The 23356-nt window shown below is 39.5% G+C and overlaps 1 long non-coding RNA gene across 1 annotated transcript in view; it reads left to right on the top strand.

The window, feature by feature from the left end:
- The window catches only part of LOC109375113 (uncharacterized), a 7098-nt gene extending 5871 nt beyond the window's left edge, over positions 1-1227 (top strand). The window contains exons 2-3 of the long non-coding RNA XR_002122512.1: positions 802-869; positions 959-1227. This is a non-coding gene — a long non-coding RNA (uncharacterized LOC109375113). The remainder of the gene's footprint in view (positions 1-801; positions 870-958) is intronic.
- The last annotated feature ends 22129 nt before the right edge of the window (positions 1228-23356 follow it).

Genomic DNA, 23356 nt, shown 5'->3' with positions numbered 1-23356 from the left:
CTTAAAAAAAAAAAGCTAGAAGATGTGCCTTTAGCACAGTAGTTCTTCAACTTCAGTAAGCCTCAGAATCAAATATAAAACTAAAAGCGATTTCTGGACTCCACCCCAGAATGAGTGCATCTAGGGGGAAGCCTGCAAATTTTCATTTCTAGCAAGTTCTCTGGTAATGCTGGTGCTGGTCCAAGGATCACACTTTGAAAATCATTGCTTACCAGGCTATAGGGCACTTTGGGGGAAGGGCTTAAGCCAAGATTTTGTTTCTGTTTTCTGTTGTTTTAAGTACAAAAGGAATTGCTTGATGTTTAGAAAAGAGGAAAATTAAAATTAGTCTGTTACAATAGAGGTTACGGTTCACATTTTTTATGGTTCTCTCAATTTTTTTTCTAAAAAAAGTGTACTTTTTAAAGAAACCAAAGTTGTATCATCATCATCATAACTATTAACACTTATTGAGCATCTGTGCACCAAGATCTTTACATATATTTACTTACTCCTTATAATATCCTTATGAGCCAGGTACTATTATCATTCTTATTTTACAGATGAGAAAACAGGCACAGAGAGGTTAAGTAACTTGCTGAGTGTTTCACTGCCAGTAAGTGGCATAATTAGGATTAAAACACAAGCACTTTGGCTCCGGAGCCTATACGCTTAACTATTTTGCTATACTGACCCTTTTGCCGTACTGACTGTTATGCCGTACTATAGTAAACTGTCTTTAACCTGTATTGTTTAATCACGTCAAGAACGATCTTGATAATATTAAATATTTAAAATGAAAGACTACTTTTTATTTTACAGGCATACCTTTTTGTATTGCATTTCGCTTTATTGCACTTCGCAGATACTGCGTTTTTTACAAATTGAAGGTTTGTGGCAACCCTGCGTGGAGCAATTCTATTGATGCCATTTTTAACAACAGCATGGGCTCACTTTGTGTCTCTGTATTTACTTCCAGTAAAGATGCTATTAAGATTGTTGAAATGACAACAAAGGATTTAGAATATTAAGTAAACATAGTTGATAAAGCAGCAGCACTGTTTAAAAGGATTGGCTCCAGTTCTGAAAGAAGTTCTGTGGGTAAAATGCCATCAAACAGCATTGCATACTACAAAGAAACCCCTCACAAGAGGAAGAGTCAACTGATGCAGCAAACTTCATTATTGTCTTATTTTAAGAAATTGCCACAGCCACCCCAACCTTCCACAGTCACAACCCTGATCAGTCAGCAGCCATCAACTTCAAGGCAGGACCTTCCACCAGCAAAAAGATTACAGCTCACGGGAGGCTCAGGTGATGGTTAGCATTTTTTAGTAATAAAGTATTTTTAAATTAAGGTACGTACACTTTTTAGACATAATGCTATTGCACTTAATAGACAACAGTATAGTATTAATATAAACATAACTTTTATATGCACTGGAAAACCAAACAATTTGTGTGACTTGCTTTTTTACGATACTTCCTTTATTGTGATGGTCTAGAAAGGAACCCATGATATCTGTAAAGTATTCCTGTAAAATATTTCAAACATTCAAAAGTGTATGGAAAAATAATATAAAAAATATCCATGCCCCTACTGCTAGGTTTAACAGATAATATTTTAGCACATTTGCTTTAGAATCCCCCTTCCAAAAAAGAAAAACATAGATTTAGTAAGACTATGATTTTGAGGTTAAATTTTACTTAAAACAAAATTGTGCCTTATGACTTGCAAGGGAAATTACCACTTCCCTAAATAAAAATAGGATAGCCTTTAAACTTAGTAAGGAGACAGGATTTCTATGTAGTGAACAACTCCATAGTTACTGTTGCCATTATCACGATATCCCAGTGAACATTCCTTCCCCTTCCATCCCCATGGGCTTTATTAATTACTTGGTGATAAAGGTAATAAACACAGATAGTAACGTAAAACTGGGTAATGAGGCTTATGTTGCTTACTCAGTTTTCATGCTGCGTGGCCTACCTCCATGTGGTGAAGGTCAGATTCCACTAAGGTAACATCTCAGCATTGCCCAATAGAACTGTCTTCAGTGATGGAAGAGTCCTGTCCAATATGACAATCATTAGCCACATGTGGCTGTTGGGCACTTGAAATGTGGGTAGTGCAAGTAAGAAACTGATTGTTCATTTTATTTAAATTTAAGTAGCCACATGTGGCTAGTGGCTACCATTTTGGACAGCACAGACCTAGGTCCTCAAAGTCCACATTAAAAAGAATGAGTCCCCAAGTTTCAGTTGAGTCCTGGCCCTAGTGTGGGGTCGGGGGATGGGGACTGACAGCAGAAGGTAACAAGGGAACTTTTGGGGATGATAGAAATATTCTTTATCTTGATTATAACGATGGTGACATGGATGTATACATTTGCCAAAACTCATCTGACTGTATTCTTAAAATGGGTGTGTTTGTTGTGTGTTAATTATACCTCAATAAAGTCGATTTTACAAATTAAAAGAAAAAAGTTGAGTTTTAGAGACAGTAGTTCCACCTCACATCTATGTAAAGCATGCCTTCTGCAATCCCGTTTCTTTCCTAAGAACCACCAAAGTCATGACTGCATTACAGGACCCTGTGTGATCTGGGCCTTGGTTGCTTCTCTGACATTATTTCCCTGGCTCATGGCTTCAGCCACAATAGCCTCCTGGGTGGTGCTCAGGTGTTCCAAGAATTGTACATTCCTGTCCCAGGGCCTTTGTACTTGCTTTTCTTCTGCCTGGAAAACTCTTCCCCAAATAATATTCATTTAGGTGTCTCAAATGTCAGACATGCTGCCATTGCTGCCAGCCTTTCTAAAACAGTACCCCTGTTCTTTTCACCTTCCAGTCCCTTATCCTGCTCACTTTCTTTACAGCACTAAACACTGCCTGAAATTATGTCATTATTTTTCTGTTGTCCTCCTTCCCTATTAAGCTATAAGGTTGTTCATAAGGCAGGCAGTCTGTTGATTGTTGGATTCCTTGTGCCAGACACACAATAGCCTCAATAAATATTGTTGAATGAATGAATGGCTGTCATCCATGGCAGTGTTTCTCAGCCTGAGATCCAAGCATATATTCATAGAAAATCCTACAATTCTCTACAAGATTAAAAAATATTTTGATACTATTTTTAAAACAGTGGTATTTGTGATTTTCCAAGTGAGCACCTTAAAACATGAAGTTTTGAGTGCCTGGCTTCATGTTGAGTTTAGGATTTTGTTAGTATCAGAAGAAAGCCAAAGGACATCATGACAAAAATGTGTGGATAAAGATTTCACAGTAACTTTGATAGAGACTTGAGTCATAACATGTCACACAGTAGCCTAGACATGCTAAACTCATAAGAACCATAGCTGTAAATGAAGAATACACAGTGAGGAATTGTTTTTTGGTTCCCAGAAATAGATTGGATACTGTTTAATTCAAGTTTCAAATACTCATAAATACTAACCCTGTCTTACAGTGAATAAGACTGCTTTATAGAGTTACCAAGTGGTACTCAAAATTGACATTCCAGCATTTTCTAGCACCAGAATTTTTACTAAAATACAAGATCTGATTATTTCAAACTAGCAGCAAAAAACGTAGAAGTTATTAATACAATGTATTAGTATTTGTGCAAGTGGATATCATTTCCATTGATGTTATTAAACATATAGAGGCATTTTTAATATAGATCAGAAGTTGAATCTTAATGCTCATACACCTAACATTCTACAATTCAAATTAACATTAATTTTAAATGGCTGAACCAAAGAATTGCTGTCCTTGGAGCAAGAGAATGCTTATTACTGCAATTATATTACCTTTGTCTTTTCCTTCTTTTTCTTTTCCCTTTATTTAGAACCCAAGGGGTACTTTTGGGGTAAAAGAAAGTTCAAGAATTTACTAAAAGGAACACCTGTTGTATTTTCATTCCAGTCACAATCTTGAGTTTCTGTGCAATGGTCTGACCTTTCTCTGAACCTTCTAGTTCTATCCCAAATATAGTCTAATTCAGTTCCTTTCATGAGTGTGACATAAAAAAGTCAGAACAAGTAGTACTTGACACATTTTTACCATGTATAGTTTCATTAGATATTTTACCAGGTGAGAGAAGAGAAAAATTACAAGCAGCATACTTTTTTAGCCCTGTGGATTGTTTACATAAACGTTTCATAGTATTCCAAGATATAAGTGCATCATAATGATGGACAAGGTGTGATCAAACAATATGCTCAATGTTTAAATAAAAAAAAAATTTGTTACAGTAAAAGACACATTGCCATTAATCCCCCTCAAAATACTCCCCCTTGCTTCGAACACACTTATCCCATCATTCTTGCCACTTTGTGAAGCAGTTCTGGAAGTCCTCTCTCATGACGGTCTTTAGTTGTGCTGTCATGGCTGCTTCAGTGTCCTGAATTGATTCAAGACGTTTACCTTTCATGATCGTTTTGACTTTGGGGAAGAGTCAGAAGTCGCATGGTGCCAGACCCAGTGAATACAATGGATAAGGACACACTGTAATGTTTTTATTTGACGGAAATTGCCATATACCAGAAGTGATGGGTGACGCGGAGCATTGTCATGATGTAGGATGATTTACAGCACACTTTAAAACACACCTCTCAACCGTAGCTCACACCTGACTGACTGCACTGAACAGGTTGAAACTTGTCACACACTGTTACTTAGGTTTGATGTGCTGCTTCCCGTATTGAAGATCCCTGCCTTTCTGTTGGATGGCACTCGGCAGGGGCATTTGCTGTATTGTGTGATCACAACAGAAAGGCTCTGTGTCACACATTGCCTTCTGGTATGGCAATTTTTATCAAAAACATTATGGTGTATCCTCACCCACCTTATTCACTGGATCTGGCACTGGGCAACTTCTGCTCTTCCCCAAAGTCAAAATGACCACGAAAGGTAAATGTTTTGAATGGATTTAGGGCATCGAGGCAGCTACGACAGTGCAATTAAAGACACTCATGAAAGGACTTCCAGAAGTGCTTCACAATGTGGCAAGAACGATGGGATAAGTGTGTTGGAAGTAAGGGAGTATTTTGAGGGGGATTAATGGCAATGTATTAATAATTACATGTATTAATACAATGTAATAATTTCTTTTTTATTTAAACAATCACTGTATTTCTTTTATCACACCTTGTACAGGAATTTAAATTCAAGGCAGTCTGCAAGCAGGGGTTTTTATTTAAGGGGGCCACAATATATTGTAGGAAATTATGTGTGTGTATGCTAAATTAACACATCAGCACTAGGTGTCAGCAGATCACATCAGAGAGTGCCTCAAGTTGAGCATTGGCAAAATAGCAGTAAATGGACAGTATACTTCTCACCCAGCATTTTCCTATTCAAGTGTTAATTTTCCTATACCCTGGTATTTGCTAAGGTGTGCTCCATGAATTCTATGGATGTTAATAGGTATCATTGAGGGAATGGTTCTACAGTCAAATGAGTTTAGGAAATGATAAGTTAGTTTTCTTTTTCTCCTTGTAGGCCTTCTCAGAGCCTTTCTATGCTGATGACATTGTGACTCTTTCCAGAGAGCAGCAGGAACGGCTCCAGAATGTCTAGGGAGAGGAAGGGCTTAGCGTCAAGCATCTGTTTGCAGCATAAGATACTCGGATAGGGCCAGCCGAGTGGCACCTTGGTTAAGAGTTGGCTTGGGACGCCAGCTCTGAGCAGCAGGCCCCCGATTCGGATCCCACATGAGGGCCAGTGCCACTGCGCCCTCTACAGCTAAGATGGTGAACAACAGCTTGACCTGGAGCTGGGTTGCCATGAGTCGCCTGCATAGGCTGCGGTGGGGCTGGCCGGCAGCTAATGTGAGCTGCCAAGAGCTGCCATGAGCAGCTGTCCAATGGTCGGGGAGCGACTGCCTCACCCGGGAGGAGCGCAATGATAATACCAACATGGGCCAGTGAAGCGACGTCCTCCACAACTAGACTGAAGAACAAAAGGACAGCAACTTGTCTGTTCCCCTTCCCCTGATTCCCCAATAAAATCTTTAAAAAAATTTTTAAAAAGATACTCGGATAGGTCCTTCAGTTACCTTTGTTTTGTACAGTTTTATGAGAGTGTTTATTGTGGGGTGATCTGGGGATGCTAATAGACATAATGGGGGTGTTTAGAGCCCTAAGCTACTCCTTGGCACTATTATTGATATGTAGCTTTTCCACACTTCTTTGGCCACAAAAATATTTTGAATCTGTGTCAGAGGCACACATTTTAGGAAAAACCAACTCAAACAAATAGTGCCTCTCATTTTGATCTCTAGTTTTATCAGTGTGCTTGAAAAGGTATTAATGCATGCCCATATTTTCTGGTAGTTGAGGGAGGTTGTTTTTTTTTTCTGTTTAATGTTTTAATTCAGCTGATACATATTTTTGTATATGATGTGAGGGAGAGATTCAATTTATTTAGTTTATATTGCAAAATACCAGTTGTCCCAAATATTGTTGCATCAAATATGGTTTTGTTTTTGTTTTCAGGCCCAGAACCCTTCAGATCAACCTACCAACAAGTTCAATATGTAAAAGAGATAAATGTGGTTGAAATGGGGCAAGATGAGAGTTATTTCAGCCAGCCAGCACCCCTTGTACCTATTCCCACCCTCCCCACAGTAGACACCCCAGGGGGTACTTTGAAAACCATCGAAAAATTAATTCCCATGTAAGTGACATGATACACCTGTAATGTGCTACATTAAAATTCTTACTGATTCCAGTTTTTCTATTTTTCTGCCAATTTCATACTTGAGTTTATGGAGCCTAAAGCTTTATAATATAACAAAAGAAACTGAAACATCTAATAAGTAAAATAACAACATGGGGTTTTTGGGGGCCTGTAAAATTAGCATATTTCTTTAGAATAATGTCCATTATTGGCAAGAGTTGATTAAATACCTTCAATGTAGAGAAGATTAACTTGGTAAAACTATGTACATATTTGTCAATAATTTGTTCACCTGTGTCACACACAAGTTTATAATGTTGATTTTCTTTGATCCCCTGAAACGCTTTGAGGATTTAACGCTAAAGAAATAAGAAATGTATGGAAAAATTTTTTAAATGGATAGTATTGAAAATGATCTAAATGTTTAACAATGTGGGGCTGGTTAAATGAATCCTGGCACAGCCATAAGACAGGATACTCTTCAGCCCTTACAGTGATGTTGTAAAAAGAAAAAATATACCATGCCACACACCTTAGTTATATTGTCTTACTTAAAGCCTAACAATATCTCTAAATGCTAGGTATCATTATTCCCATTTATGGATGAGAAATCATAGAAGTAAAGTTCAAGCAGTAATGCCGTGTTGCTGGAATTCAGCTCCTGTCTGCTCTTAATCCTTGTTCTTCATCACTGTCCTAATCATATGGGGAAATATTCATTGTTTACTGATAAGTTATTATTTTAAACAATTTAACTGACAACAAACCAAAAAAAACTCCCTCCTGTATGCAATCCCTTCTTTCTTTCCAAATTCACTTATACTTGGTCATTTTTTTATCCCCCAAATGAGTCTACCTTTATACATTCTTAGATTCATTTTGGAAGTATTAAATGCCTGCTCTAAGAATACAAACAATACTGAAGACTAAAGCAGCTGCACCGTTAATTATAAATTGTATCTATATATGGTTAGATATGCTCGCGCCCTCAATTCTATCTCTTCTTGCTCTACTGTCAATTTACAGGCCCTGGATGGAGCAGAAGACGGACCAGAAAGACCAACGGAGTGGAAGGATGTAGGTCTGGATGGCTAGCTTTCCACACAGAAGAATCCATTTTGTAGGTTGTGTAGCATGGTGATTAGAAGCGCTGGTTCTGGAGTCCGGCTGGCTAGGTTGAGTCCAAGCTTTTGACCTTGGGTGACTTATTTGTCCTCTTGGTGCCTCAGTGTCTTCATAAAATGAAAGTCTTACCTCATAAGATTGTGGTGGTGATGGTTAAATTAACACATGTAGAACCATGCCTGGACAAAGCAAGTGCTCAGTCATTAGCTCTAATTGTCAGGATGGTGATGGTGCTGTTGCACATATGTAGAGATGAGGAAAGAGCAGAAAAATAACGTACAAGCACTTACTATGTGCTATGATCTCCCCATTTGATCTCCAAGAGTTAGATATTTTCATTCCCTTTTTGTACAGATGAGGAATCTAATTCAGGGAGGTTACAAATGGAAGCAGTGGAACGAATCATTAGACCTATTTTTAGGGCTAAGGACAAGATAAATATTGAAAGCCACCTGGCCAGGAGATAGCAAAATGCTGAGGAATGAGATAAGAAACAGGCTTGCAGAGTCATCGCACCCTTTTAGGACCAAGGGCAGTGTTTTAACAGTCAGGATTCGGGCGGTGACCAACCCGGTATCAGAAAACAGCTTTGGAAACCCAGCTGTTTTTATGCTGTGTATTTTGTGTAAATGTTAATATTTCCTATTTTATTTTCCCTTAGTGTGTACTAAAATTATTGGGTTGTCGGAAAAGTCATGATGTATTTTTTCTATGTTTTTCGTTGCAAAAACGCGTCATGACTTTTACGACGACCCAGTATTTCTGAATTAGCAGTCTTTTCTGATTTGTAGTTTGAGGGAGCAAAAAGGAAAAAAGAATCTTTGGCTATCTTCTGCTGGAGTTTTAGGGGAAACGTGTCAGTTAGCCACGAGGTATGCTGTGCTTCAAATGCCAGAAACCCAGGAGAGAAAAGAGAACTACAGGGAGGAAAAGCTTCCTCTCCAGAGGCTTCTGGAATATTCTGTGCTCTAACCTCGGAAGGTTTTGAACAATGTTTCCTAGAGGATAGCCTTTCATTACTCATCTGTCCAACATGACTCATCCCCAAGAGTGTTGAGTAAGTGGACTTTTATGGTATTTATGTTTTTGTGACTTTTATAAACATGGTGATGTGGAAAGACCATGGACTTCGGAGTCAGACGGACCTGAGTTAAGCTGGTTTTGTCACTTAGTAGTTGTGTCATTATGGGCTAGTCAATCGTTTCTCTGGGCTGCTTCATCTATAAAATAGGAGTAATGAATTCTACTGCACAGAATTAGTGTGCAAATGAGATGAGGCAGCAAAAATGAAAGTGGACTGTAAAACCTCTGGCACACATAGGCACTCATACCTTTCCTTTCTCTGTCAGATTGTGGGTTTGGGTGAGCATTTGGCCATGTCTTGTATTTATTTTCATACTTTTCTACTATACCCAGTGCTGCAGTACTTTCTTTACAGTGTGCATACTATAAATACGAACTGAATGACATTAGCATACGTGCACAGAAAGTGAATGGTAGATAAACTATTTCATGTGTTCAAAAAAATTGGTTTTTCATTTTTCAATTAGAGTTGACATTCAGTATTATATTAGTTTCAGGTGTACAGCATAGTGGTTAGACACTTATATAACTAACGAAGTGATCTCCCCATAGTTCTAGTACCCACCTGACATCATGCATAGTTATTAGACTATTAATGACTACATTCCCTGTGCTGTGCTTCACATCCCCATGACTATTTTGTAACTGCCAATTTGTACTTCTTAATCCCTTCACCATTTTTACCCAGCCCACCTGCTTTTTATGTGTGTTTTAATGTTTATTAATCTATTTGTTTTATTATTAGAGAAAAACTGTCAAATGTAGATAAGTAAGATGCGGCGTCAGGGCTGAAAAGTTGGGCAGATCGTTACCTGCACAGGGCCACCGCTGGCTCCAGGGGCCGGTGGGGACTGCACTCTAGACGCCCTATGCTTGCAGAGGCCCTGAGAGCACCTTGTTTCAGTTTAGCCAAAAGCAGACTTCTGTGGGTGAACGACAGCCCCATCTCTTCTGACACTAGAGGTGACACTTATAAAACGATTTGCTGTGCTTAATTGAAAGTTTTTAATCTAGTCATTCTAAAATAGTTAAAATGGAAAGAAGGTAATGTGACACTCATTTACCCATAAATTGAGATTGTCATAATTGCTGTAACTTTAAAATTTTTTTAACTTAATTTCAGACTTTTAGAAAAATTGAAAAAATATTACAAAGAATTCTGTATACCCTTCACAGTTTCCCAAAGGTCAATATTTTACTGTATTTGTTTATCCTTGTCTCTCTATATTACATATGCAGATTATTTTTTTCTGGACCATTTAAGAGAAATTTCCCTTCCTCCCTTCCTTTTCTCTTTTCTCCCTCCCTTCCTCCCTCCCTTCTTCTCAAATCAAAAAAAAATTAGGGGGCCAGCCGAGTGGTGTAATGGTTAAGAACTGGCTTGGGACGCCAGAGGGCCCCGGTTCGGATCCCACATATGAGGGCCAGTGACACTGCCCTCTACAGCTAAGATGCTTATTAAAAAAAAAAAATTAGGTATAGCTAAAACTTCCTCACTTCATCCATTCCCTTTTCTCCCTCCCTGCCTCTCGTCTTTTTCAGGGAACTTGTTGTTTTACATATTTTTGTCCTTTTACTACCTATGATTAGATCTATAATTATTGAATTTTCTTTATTTGTTGAGATTTTCTGTGCGACCCAGTACATGGTCACTTTTACAAACATGCCATATAACCTGAGAAAAAAATGTGTACTCTTTAAATCTTTAAATGGGCCAGTAGCTTTAAACCACTCACAATAGTGCCTAGCACAGCGTAAGCACCATGTAGTGTTAAATTTAAAAAATAGTCAAATGGTGTACAGTTATATATAAGTCTACTAGTTCAAATTTAACTCTCTTGTTCAAATTCTGTATGTTTGCGCTCTCAGGTTTTTTTTGTTTTTTTGTTTTTTTTAAAGATTTTATTGGGGAATTGGGGGATGGGAACAGTGCTGGGGAATTGGGGGAAAGGGAACAGACAAGTTGCTGTCCTTTTATGTTCTTCAGTCTAGTTGTGGAGGACGTTGCTTCACTGGCCCAAGTTGGCACCATTATTGCGTTCTTCCCGGGCGAGGCAGATCAGTCGCCGGCTTCTGGACGGCCACTCACTGCGGCTGCTGGCCGCTCATACTGGCTGCTGGCTACACATGGTAGCCCATGGCAACCCACTGCCACAGGGGCTGCAGCCTACGCTGTCCCGGCAGCCCAGCTCCAGGTTGAGCTGTTGTTCAGCATCTTAGCTATGGAGGGCAGTGTCACTGGCCCTCATATGTGGGATCCAAACCCGGGCCCTCTGGCGTCCAAGCCAGCTCTTAACCAATGCGCCAGTCGGCCGGCCCTGAGCTCTCGGTTTTTAGACAAGTGCGTTAAGAACTGTCTGTGATTATGTGGATCTGTACATATTTGCATGTATTCTCACGTTTTCACGTTTGCATGCAGCTCACTCCCTGGAATGGGAGTGAGAGATCCTGGTCACTTGTCTGGATCCCATCCCCTGACCCTTCTCGTTAGTGATGGCTGTGTTTTATTGCACAGTAGAGAACTAGAACGGAAGTCAGGGCACTGAGTGGAAAAGGCATCCCAGAAATGGAAGTTCATGAATTCAGACACACTGAGAATCACAGTGGGTTGACATCTTCCTTTTGTAAAATTTTGTCCTACAACCTAATCATCACTAGCTACACTCTTATATTTCTCCTGTCAAATGCCCCTGCATTCCTCAACCCTAATTCTCTGAAGTATAAGCTAACGTTTTAGATAATATTCACCTGGTTCCTTCATTCCATGATTTCAAAACTGAATTTCAGTATTCATAGGATACTTATGGGACTGGAAGGTTGGGAAGAAATGTTTCTTAACTGATTCAGTGAAAATTGGATATTGTAGGCTGTACAGTGGTAAATAGAACACACGGAGAAGAGTGGGGAAATAGACACGAAGCAAAAAACCCCAAATAAATTGCTAAGAGAGAAAACAACTGCTTCTGGAAGGGAGAAAGCAATGCACAGGGGAGTGTCTGTGAACAAGTGTTGGGGAGGATGTTCCTGGAGGAGGGACCAGCTCAGAGAAGGTCATGGGTCAGGACTGACCTTGGCCCCTGAAGGGCTGAACGAGGCCACCGGGGTGGGAGCACAGTGAGTGGCCAAGAGGAGGCGGGAGAGACATAGGGGCTCGCTCACAGAGGGCTATATGAGCCATGTTAGAGCTTTTGATTTTATTCTAGGAATTGGAATCTATTGAGGGTTTTAAGCAGAGAATGAGATGAGCAGAATCTGTGGTTTTAAATACAACTCCAGCTAATAGGGAATGACTAGAGATCAAGAGTGAAAGCAGGGATACCATTCAGAGCAACTTTGGCACATGAAGGTTTTTTATTTCCTCAGAGTGTGTTTCCCTCTTTTCAGAGTTTGCTGAAACCACAATGGCAAATAAAACACTTAAACTAACTTCATCTGTAAAGAATTGTCTGTGTAGCTCATGGTGACCATCAGAGACTCTTCACAGGTCTCAAAGAACTGGAGTTATAACCATAACCCCTCACCCCCCAATTTAAATTTTGTAAAAACTTTATTTTGAAAAATTTAAATTCCATAAAAAGAGAAGAGTACACTAAATTCCCATTACCTTGGGAATTACTCAATTACTCAATGATTGTTAAGTTTGCTGTCATTTTTTTTTTTTTCCTCCTTCCTTTGCTGAAATATTTAAAGGCAAATCCCAGGCCTTTGCCCTGGCCCTGCCCCTTTGGGCCTTTGAGCTGCAGCCTTTGCCTTGCTTTTGCTCTTCCCGCTCCTAACCCTCTGGAGGGCACTTTCTCTTCTAACAATGGTCCTTGAGCCACTGCTTTCTGCTCGGGCAGCTTTTACCTCTTTGAAGTGTACTTTTTTTTCCAAATAAACTGCTCTTTCGCTACTTAAAACAAAACAAAACAAAAACCCCAATATGCAGTTTTGTCCCTTCATTTATTAAGGATCCATCTTTAAACTAGGAACATTTTCTTAACATATCACAAAGCCATATTCACAAAACTGACCATTTATTGCCAACAGCTAATACCAATTCCATAACCAAATTTCCTTGATGTTTCAGAAATGTCTTTTAATAGTTGGTTTGTTCAAATCAAGAGTCAAAATAAGATCCACAGAATGCATTTGGTTGTTAGATCCTTAAAGTCTTTTAATCCAGGGCACTGCTTTTTTTGTCTTTTTCTCATTTTCTTTTTCTTTTATTGATTAAAAAAATATATATGTCATTAACTTGTTGTAGAAACAAGTTTTCCTGTAAAATTTCTAAATAGTTCATAATAAAAAGTCTTAAAAATAAAAAACACCAGGACAAAATAAGGGGTTTGAGCCTTTAAACTTCCAGTAAGTCAGACCATCTCTCTGGAATGTTCTTTGAAGTCTGGCACACAGCACAGTCCAGTGAACCATAAACATTCACCACACTTGGCACACAGATGCAAGCTGTTAAATAAAAGTGCTTGTGCTTAATGTTTTAACTTTGTCATTCAGTCTTCTCAGGTCCTTGACATGCTTACCCACTGTGATTTTTCTACTATTACTAAATTAACAGAATCTGAAAAGAGCCGTTTCTGAAACATTTTTAAAAAACAATTAAGATAATGCTTCGGTTTGCTAACCTCAGCCTTCTTCACCTCAGAAATTAGAAAATTAAAAATAGTTGAACTGGATGGAGGTGGCCAGTTCAGTAAAAGCCAAGTTTGGTTCCACTTGAAGGATGCGCAGAAGAAGCCGTTTTCTTCACCTCCGTGACTGTCTCCCAGAAGGAATGACTGATTTCTTTGCTATCATTAGCTCCTGTTGCTAATGGAGCAGAAGCGAGTCTTATTACCTGCAGTAACTAGAATTAGATCACTAGCTCTTTTGGCTTTGTTGTTCCAACAGCATGTAGTACATGCTTTATTGCCAGTGTAAAGCAAAAGCAGTTTTAAATATCACTCTAATGTTAATCATTTCAAATTGTTTATAATTCGATCATTATAATTGATGATTCAAAGGAAGGGTGTAATTCCAAATCAAGCATAGACCATATTTGCAGAAAAGTGGACATTTAATGTTATTTCACTTCTACAAAACAGAAGGCAGATTCTTCACTGAAACTGTGCTCTCACGTTCTGGACTTAGTCCTGGCTCTCCTACTTACAAGCTAGAGAAACCATGTAACTTTTCTAAGTCATAGTTTTCTCATGTGAAATGGACATACCCTACTTAATTTATAGTTACTTAGGGATAATACATGAGAATGAATTTAAAGTGTAGCTTGAGTAAATCTGGGTTTGTCTGTTGGATCAGGCCCTAAACTAGGAGGTGTTTGAAAGAGATACATATTAGTTATTTTGAGATGAAAAACCAGTTTGGAAGTCAGGCACCTTGAATCCTCAATCAGCTATGGCTTCAGGTGCCCTCTCTTGGTCGCTATAACAGATTAGTGTACAGAAGACCAAGCCAGACTGACACTAACCATAGATACTGGAGCCTTTAGGGCAGCGGTTCTCAACCTGTGGGTTGCGACCCCTTTGGGGGTCGAACGACCCTTTCACAGGGGTCACCTAAGACCATCGGAAAACAAAAATATATTTACATTACAATTCATAACAGTAGCAAAATTACAGTTATAGAGTAGCAACGAAAATAACTTTATAATTGGAGGTCACCACAACATGAGGAACTGTATTAAGGGGCTGTGGCATTAGGAAGGTTGAGAACCGCTGCTTTAGGTAATGTTTGGAATGAATTGGGCCTAAAATTGGAAGAGTAGGAAGAGCTCTAAAGAGTTACCGAGCCCAATCTCCCAATCATTTGAGGGAATTCTGCCGTGTACCATAACTTATTTACCCACTCCCCTAGTGGTTCACGTTTAGGTTGTGTCCCATATTGTCCCCTTTACTGAGTTTATGTGATTTCTTTTGGTACATATATCTTTGGGCACTTTTAGGAATATTTCAGGCCTTTGGATTTCAAGAAGTGGAATTACCGGATCAAAGGAAACACACATTTAAAATGGTGATTAAGTCTTTCCAATTTGCCGCCCCCAAAAGCTGTAGGCTTCCACCAACAGTATTTGGGCATATATTAACACAAGAGGCTATCAGTCTGTTACCTTTTTCTATTCTGATAGGCAGGGGCCTGCTGAGATGGGGACAGTGGGAGCAGCCTGCCCCCGTAGAGAAGAGTATTTTACCAGTGACATATTTTGGAATCTCTGGAGCATGATGAAATGTTTAATTATTATTTTTTAAATTCTCTACAGACAATGCACCCTCTTAGTGCCTGCCTTCCTTCCTGCTGACAACGCACATGGAGCACCCCATCTTGGTGTACCACTGCTGATAAGTAAACCAGCCACCTTGCTTTAATTTGCATCTCTCTGATTATTGTGAAGTTGAACATATGCTTATTTGTTTATTGGAAATTTGTATCTCTTTCTCGCTGAACTGCCTATTCATATCTTTGGACCGTTTTGGGGTTTTTTTTGGCTATTTTATCTTATTGTTTTAAAAGAACTGTATATATTTTAAATATAACCCTTTGTTGCCCATGTTGCAAATATTTTCTCTCTGTGTGTCACTCATCTTTTAACATTATGGTCTCTTTTGCTATTTAGAAGTTATGTTGGTGTTTGGGGGAGTGTACCAATGAGTTTTTATGTTATTTAAATTCATGTAAAATTAGAAATACTAGGAACTAGGAATACATTCTAAAAACCTATCAAAATGCCAATTGGGAAATCCACTGTGCTTATCTGAGCTGGGAGCGATGCCCAGGACCAAAGCAAAACAAGCAAAAGACTCCGGGGGTATCCTTTCCTGACTCCCCCTACTTGCCTCCCAACTCCCATCTCCCACCCTATGCAACTGCTCCCCTGAGATTCCTAGGGGAGAAGGAAGAACATAAGGAAAGGCAGGGCTCTGTACAAAAGTGTCTAACCTTTATGTAATCTAATCAATCCATCATGGCTTCTAGGTTTTGTGTCAGGCTAAGGAAGCTCTTTCCTATTCAAGTTTGTAAAGATATTTTTCACGAATAGTTTTATTGTTTTGGTTTTGTACATTTAGATCTTCAAATCGCCCATAATTTATGGGTAATTAAGCCACTTATCCTTGTGTTGTTTGTATTGAATAATCTAATCTTCCCCCACCGATTTGAGATGCCACCTGAGCATGTGTGAACACCTATAAGTATGAATGCGGGTTATTTTCTGGACTCTCTTTCACTCCATTGATCTAGTTGTCTTTTCCTGATCACTATCACACTACCCTATTAATATATCACTTTACAGTTCCTTTTACTGTCTTGCAGGCTAAGTCTTATTTTGTTATAGTTGTTTTATAAAATTTTATTATTTTCAAACATTTACTTTTGCAGATAAACTAGAGAACTAACTTTTAAATTTAAAAAATTCCAGTGGGATTTTTATAAAAATTGCATTTAATTTACAGATTAGTGTGGGGGAGAACTGGCTCTAAAAAATATCGTTGTGTTAAGGAAAAAATTCTTCCATACAGATTTATTTCCTTTTTATGTATTTAGGGTGAATGACTGTTTTAAAATTGATATATAATTAACTTACGACATTATATTTCATGTGTACAATATAATGATTTGATATTTGTATACATTTGCAAACTGATCACAATAAGTCTAGTTAAAATCCATCACCACACATAGTTACTGAATTTTCATATCAATTTCTTAAAAGCTTTAAGTCAAAGATATTTTTTATTTTATTTATTTATTTTTAACATTTATAAAGAACCTTGCCATCTCCCTTGCCTTTCCTAGCTTCTCCTACCTCTTGGTGGGGGTGGGAAGTGTCTCTGGGTATTGCCACTCCGGCCTCCAGGGGGCACTGTTTCCCTTTTAATATTTTGGCTCAAGCATTTGACCCATAATTCCCTTGAGTAGAGATAAGACCGGGGAAAATATTTAAACAAAAGTTTACAAAAGGCTCCAGATGAGCAGAAGGCAAATGAGTACAGGGAGTAATATACAACTATATACGTGGTTTGGTTCACTAAATGCAGTGTAGGCATTTCAGCATTCGACACTGAAAATATTTTTCCCCAGCTTGCTTCCCACTGCATGCACAAAGCACAAGCCACTTTTTTTTCTACCCTGCGTTATGTCCTCAAGCAAGCAAAATTCTTCAAACACTAGCCCCAAGATTGGTAAGGCTGGCTCCTCCCCAAGTCTAGTTTCCAGTTTCAGTGTCTGCCTCTTCCCAAGATACTAGACGCTAAGCATGTCAGCCCTCTTCTTGGAAGATGGCATTGCCTATCCCTTTACAGGGGCTGTAGCTTTACCCTGTTGTTGGGAGATAGTACTCTATGGGTCTGTTATGCCCCTGCATGTCTTGCTCAGTATGCCAACAATGCAAGGCCCTGACCGCTTGTATTATCTGTTATTGAATAACAGATTCCTCCAAAGCAGAAACTTAAAACAACAAACATTTATTTTCTGAGAGTGACTGTGGATTAGTTAGTAATCTGGGTGCTGCTTCGCTGGGTGCCCCTCGCTTAGGGTCTGTGACAAGGTTACAGTCAAGGTGTTGGCCAGGGCTCTGATCATCTCCGGGCTTGAATGAGGGAAATTCTGCTCCTAAGCTCACTTACATGGATATTGGAGGGCCTCACATCCTTGCTGACTATTGGCCAAAGACTTCCTTTCCTTTTCAAGCAGGTGTCTCTATAAGGCAGCTTATAACATGACAACTGTCTTCCCTCAGAGTGAGTGAATAAGTGAGAGGAGGCACAAGATGGAAGCCACAGTCTTTTTTATAACCTCATCTTGGATGCAATAGCCCATCACTTGTGCTGCATTCAGTTAGTTGGAAGTGAGTGAATAAGCCCAGCCCACAGTCACCTGGAGGGGATTACACGAAGGAGTGAATCCCAGGAGGCAAGAACCATTATGGGCCTTCTTACACACTTTGTACCACACCATTCTGTACCCAAGCCATTGCCCATGGTTGTGTTTGCAGCAAGCAGTCTTGGGGGATGAAGTGAGATCTCCCTCTAGGACAAAGAGCAGGCTTAGCTTGCTGCCTGCTAGAAAAGCAGTGGGTTCCCCAAACTCATTGTTCCTCTACTGCATGTGTGGCATCTATCTGGGCCCCTTCGCATCACCCCTGTGGAACTTGGGGGCAAAAGTGATTGATGCAAATATTCTGATGTTCATGTTTTTTATGCTGTGCTGTGAGTAAAAAAGTTCTTTTTCTCTGACTCAGATGTCTCGTGTTTTCTTCCAGCATCTGTGAAACAGCACCTAGCTAACTTGTTGACTTATAAGTAAGGAGGAAAAAAAATCAAATCATAGACCTGAAAGTTTGACTCAACAGGAAGACCTGATCAGAATTGTGTCCAGACCTGTGAGACCAGCATTCACAGAAGAGATCCATGTAAACATTATTCATTTTATATGACAAACACTTATGTGCCAGGTATTATTCTAAGAGTTTATAGATACAAACTCTTTTAATCCATGAGGTAAGCACTATTAAAAATCCTTGTTTTACAGATGCGAGAGAAGAAACACAAAGATGTTAATTTGCTTCAAGTTAGGCAGTTCATAAGTGTCAGAGCCCGGGCCGGCCGAGTGGCGCGTTGTTAAAGAGCTGGCTTAGGAAGCCAGAGGGCACCGGTTCGGATCCCACGTATGAGGGCCAGTGACACTGCCCTCCACAGCTAAGATGCTGAACAACAGCTCAACCAGGAGCTGGGCTGCCGTGAGTTGCCGGCGATGGCGTAGGCTGCAGCCCCTGTGGCAGTGGGTTGCCATGGGCTACCGTGTGTAGCCAGCAGCCAGCGTGAGCGGCCAGCAGCCAGCGTGAGCGGCCAGCAGCCGCAGTGAGCAGCCGTCCAGAAGCCGGCGACTGATCTGCTTCGCCCAGGAAGAGCGCAATGATGGTGCCAACTTGGGCCAGTGAAGCGACGTCCTCCACAACTAGACTGAAGAACAAAAAAGGACAGCAACTTGTCTGTTCCCCTTCCCCCAATTACCCAGCACTGTTCCCATCCCCCAATTCCCCAATAAAAATCTTAAAATAAAATAAAATAAAGTAAGTGTCAGAGCCCTGTTTTCAAACAGAAACAAACACAAACAACCTGGCTACAGCATCCATGATCCACTATATCATGCTAACTGTGTTAAGGGTTGAAGAAGGGTGGGACAAAAAGAAGATAGGGAGAAATGACAAAATAGAGAGTTAATTCCTCAAAACATTTGTTGAAATCATCATTTGGAGTTTTTTTTTATTCCTAACATTGTAATGTTATAGTTTTTATTGTTTTATTTGTGGTAAAAAAAGTAAACACTACCAGTCATATTGATAAATGCTTTGATTTGGTGTGCTATGTTTCACTTGTTAGGATTTGATTTAGAAAATTTGCTCTACATTCAGAGTATGAAGGTAAAAAGGCATTCGTCCACACAAAAACCTACACGTGGAGTTTATAACAGCTTTATTTAAACGGCCCAAACTTGGAAGCAACCAAGATGTCCTTCAGTAGGTGAATGGATAGACTGTGGTATCTCCATGGAACGGAAGATTATTCCATGCCAAAAAGAAAGGAGCTATTAAGCCACGAAAAGTTGGGAGGAGGGGCTTAAATGCATATTCCTGGGTAAAGTAAGTCAATTTGAAAAGATTATATCTGTATGATTCCAACTATGTGACAATCTGGAAAAGGCAAAACTATGGAGACAGTAAAAAGATCGGTGGCTGCCAGGAGTAAGCAGGAAGGGAGGGATGATTAGATGGAGCACAGAGGATTTTTAGGGCAGTGAAACTATTTTGTATGATGCTATTATACAATGGTGGATACATGTCATTATACATTTGTCCAAACCCACAGAATGTACAACACCAAGAAAAAAAGTGAACCCTAATGTAAACTGTGTCTATGGGTGATAATGATGTATCAGTGTAGGTTTGTTGATTGTAACAAATACAGAGAGTGCCAAAAAAAGTATATACATTTTAAGAAAGGAAAAAAACTATTAAGATTGTAATACTCACTATAGACTGATAACAAAATATGAATACAAGTCACGTTTGACTTCTGCAATTACAAGAGGTGCTCAAAGTGGTTACCATCAGCGTCCAGACACTTCTGAATACAGTGAACTACTGCTTGAGCAACATTGACCAAAGTGTCCACTTGTATACATTTTTTAGACACCCCTGGTATACCACTATGGTGGGAGATGTCAGTAGTGGGGAAGGCCATGCATGTGTGGGGACAGGAGTATATGGGAACTCGCTGTTCTTTTTGTTCAATTTTTCTGTGAACCTACAACTGCTCTAAAAAATAAAGTCTACTGTTTTAAATGCTTTGAAAATTACAATGTACTTTAAAATGTAAAATATGATTAATAGTGTATATAGTTAAGTTTTTGTTACCTCGCTCTATAACTGTTCGAGTACCCCATGCCCTTGGCCTCTATAACCTCCTTCTTTCCTTAGCAAGTGTAAATGGCATGACCTTCACTTGGGCTCTCTTCCTCTGCTCCATTGTCATTGTCTTGAACCTCTCCAACCCAGGTTCAATCCAGCTGTCTGCCTCCTTCATGACTGCAGAGCTCTGCTGGGGAAAAGTCACAATGGTGAAGATGATGTCTACTGTGTAACTTCCGTCTCCTACATCGGCTCATCCCTCAATGTTCCCTGCAACTGTGTTTCTCGAATCAGAGCTCTCTACTTCAAATGTGTGTCAGTAAGTTTTAGCGTTAGTTTTATTGTTTTGATATTGCACTATTTTGAATAAATATGTTCAAAGTTTTATGCCATTTCTTCTTACTCTACAGACACGGTCAAGTGCCGCTTAACATGAGGACATGTTCTGAGAAATGTGTTGTTAGGCGATTTTTTTTTGTTGTGCGAACATCACAGCGTACACTTACACAAACCTAGATGGTCTAGTCTACTACTGTAATTGTATGTTCTATACTTTTATGTGATTGACAGTGCAGTAGGTTTGTTTACACCAGTATCACCACAAACACATGAGTAATGTTACAATGGCTACAATGTCACTAGGTGATAATTATGGACGTCAGCTCCATTATAATCTTATGGGACCTCCATCGTATATGTGGTCCATCACTGACCGAAACATTATTTGGTGCATGACTGTATTATGATATGTCAACTTTTTGCACATATATAAAATTGTATTCATGTTATGAAACTGTATTCTATTAAAATAACTAATAACTAATATAATCTGGCTAGAAATATGGCAGAGAAGCATATCTATCAATGAAGATTTGCCCAAGAGTGCTTATACATTAGCGAAGAGGCAAGGGAAAAATATCATGTGGGTTAATATGTTTAGAATTGCTTTAATTATTGGCTAGACTGCTCTGTTTAAGAAGATTCTGTGGAAAAGTTGAGTCATACTCTCTTCCCTGTTGTGTCTCAATGCCCTGGAATAAGCCTCCCTTGTTTTTAGATTAGAGCACCTCTTCACTCGAGGAGCTCAATCTAAATCCAGTCCAATCCATCCACAACTTCTCTTTTAGCATGACTGTGGACCAATCCCTGGGTCAGTATTGATCCCTAGGGTCTCAAATTGGCAGCCCATCGGGCAAATTTACCTGATAGATGTGGCTTGTTTGGCCTGCACAGTGTTTTAAGAAAATCTGAATTCGTTCCTAGCATTTTGAAATTATGCCATTTCACATTGCAATGTATATTGCTAGGTTTTATGGAAATATTAATAGATCTAATAGATCTGATGGCAGCTGTTGGTTTTTCCCTTTAAAGAGGGTAATCACCTCTTGCCACTCAAGAAGACTGTCAGTTGCTATTTATCATCTCACTTTCACTTCTTCTGACATTCAGCATCTCTGTCAGATGCTTTTGGCTTTTGAGTTGGTAAACTCTTCTACACCTGGTCCTTGATGCCTCTTACCCAGCACCACCCACTCACATTGGAGGCTCTGTGGTGCTCTAGAAGGATCAAATGAAATGGACTCAGCTCTGCCACTTTCCTGCTGTGTGATCTGGGTAGAGTGATTTCACCTCTTTATCTGTAAAGTGGGGGTAATGATGAGGAGGATTACAGGCAGTAATGCGCATCATGTGCTTCTGGTGACGCTGAGAAAAGGCAGGAGCACTCAGTGAGCATGGCCTGTCTCCATGGACAACCTCTGTCCGCACCTCTCAGGGAGATGACAGGGCCATTCTTGTTAGTCTTTGGCATCGTTAACTCAAAACTAATGTGTATGATACTCTCAGGCGTCTAGACACAAATAAGAAAATCATAAGAAACTAAATAGTACGTAAGTTAATATTTAGTGCCTATAATTGTCAGCTGCTGCCATCATCAAGGAACCATAATGGGTTGAGCTGTTAGCCAGTAGCACCCCTATTGCTTGGAAGATAATCTTATGGTGTGGTTAAGTCAAATTCTTGCAATTAATTATATAAAGAAAACAAAAATAAAAATGTTTGTGAGTTAGCGTGGTTCCTAAAACGAAGGAAAAAAAAGGTAATTCTCCAGATGCCCACACTTGCTCACCCAAGTTTTGTAGGGCTCCTTATTTATCTATATATCTGATTTGTTTTCTACCCACTGCTATAACAAATTACCACGGACTTAGAGACTTAAAACAGCACAAATGTATTATCATACAGCTCCATAGGTTAGAAGTCAGCCATGGGGGTCACGGAGCTAAAATCAGTGTGTCAGCAGGGCTGCCCTCTGTTTTGGAGACACTAGGAGTGAATCTGTTCTCTTGCCTTTTCCAGCTTCTAGTTGCTGCCCACATCCGTGGCTCACGGCCCCCTTCTTCACCTTCAGAGCCAGCAATGTTACATCTCTCGAGCATTCCTCAATAGACACATCTCGTTCTCTGACTCTGTTTTATTGCCTCTGCTGTCCACTTTTAAGGACCTTGGTCTAGCCCAGAAAATCCAGGATCTTCTTCCTATCTTAAGGTCAGCTGACTAGCAACCTTAATTCCATCTGCAACTTTTAATTCTTTTTAAAAATTAATTTTTTTTTTTTTTTTTTTTAGCTGAGCCATCCTGCTACCTATTGGCAGCTTAGCGGCTACTCAGCTCGGGCTGGCCTTGAACCACTGTTGCTCAGAGCTCAAACTCTTGAGCGAGCTCTTAACCAACTGAGCCATTCGGCCGGCCCTTAAAAATTAATTTTTTAATTGAGGTATAATTGACATATAACATTATATTAGTTTCAGGTATATGACATCATGATTTGATATATCTATATATTGCAAAATTATCACCACATAAGTCTAGTTAACATCCATCAGCACATAATTATAAATTTTTTTCTTATGGTGGGAAATTTTAATCTACTCTCTTAGCAAGTTTCAAGTATACTATACAGTATTATTAATTACAGTCGCCATGGTGAACATTACATCCCATGACATTTATAACTGAAAGTTTGCACCTTTTGACCCCTTCACCCATTTCCAACCCCCCAGTACCCCCACCCCACAACCCTTACCTCTG

This window comes from Hipposideros armiger, unplaced genomic scaffold (genome assembly GCF_001890085.2).
Source record: "Hipposideros armiger isolate ML-2016 unplaced genomic scaffold, ASM189008v1 scaffold_900, whole genome shotgun sequence".
Taxonomy (NCBI): domain Eukaryota; kingdom Metazoa; phylum Chordata; class Mammalia; order Chiroptera; family Hipposideridae; genus Hipposideros; species Hipposideros armiger.
The sequence above is the reverse complement of the archived record's forward strand: the minus strand, read 5'-3'. Positions and strand labels throughout refer to the sequence as shown.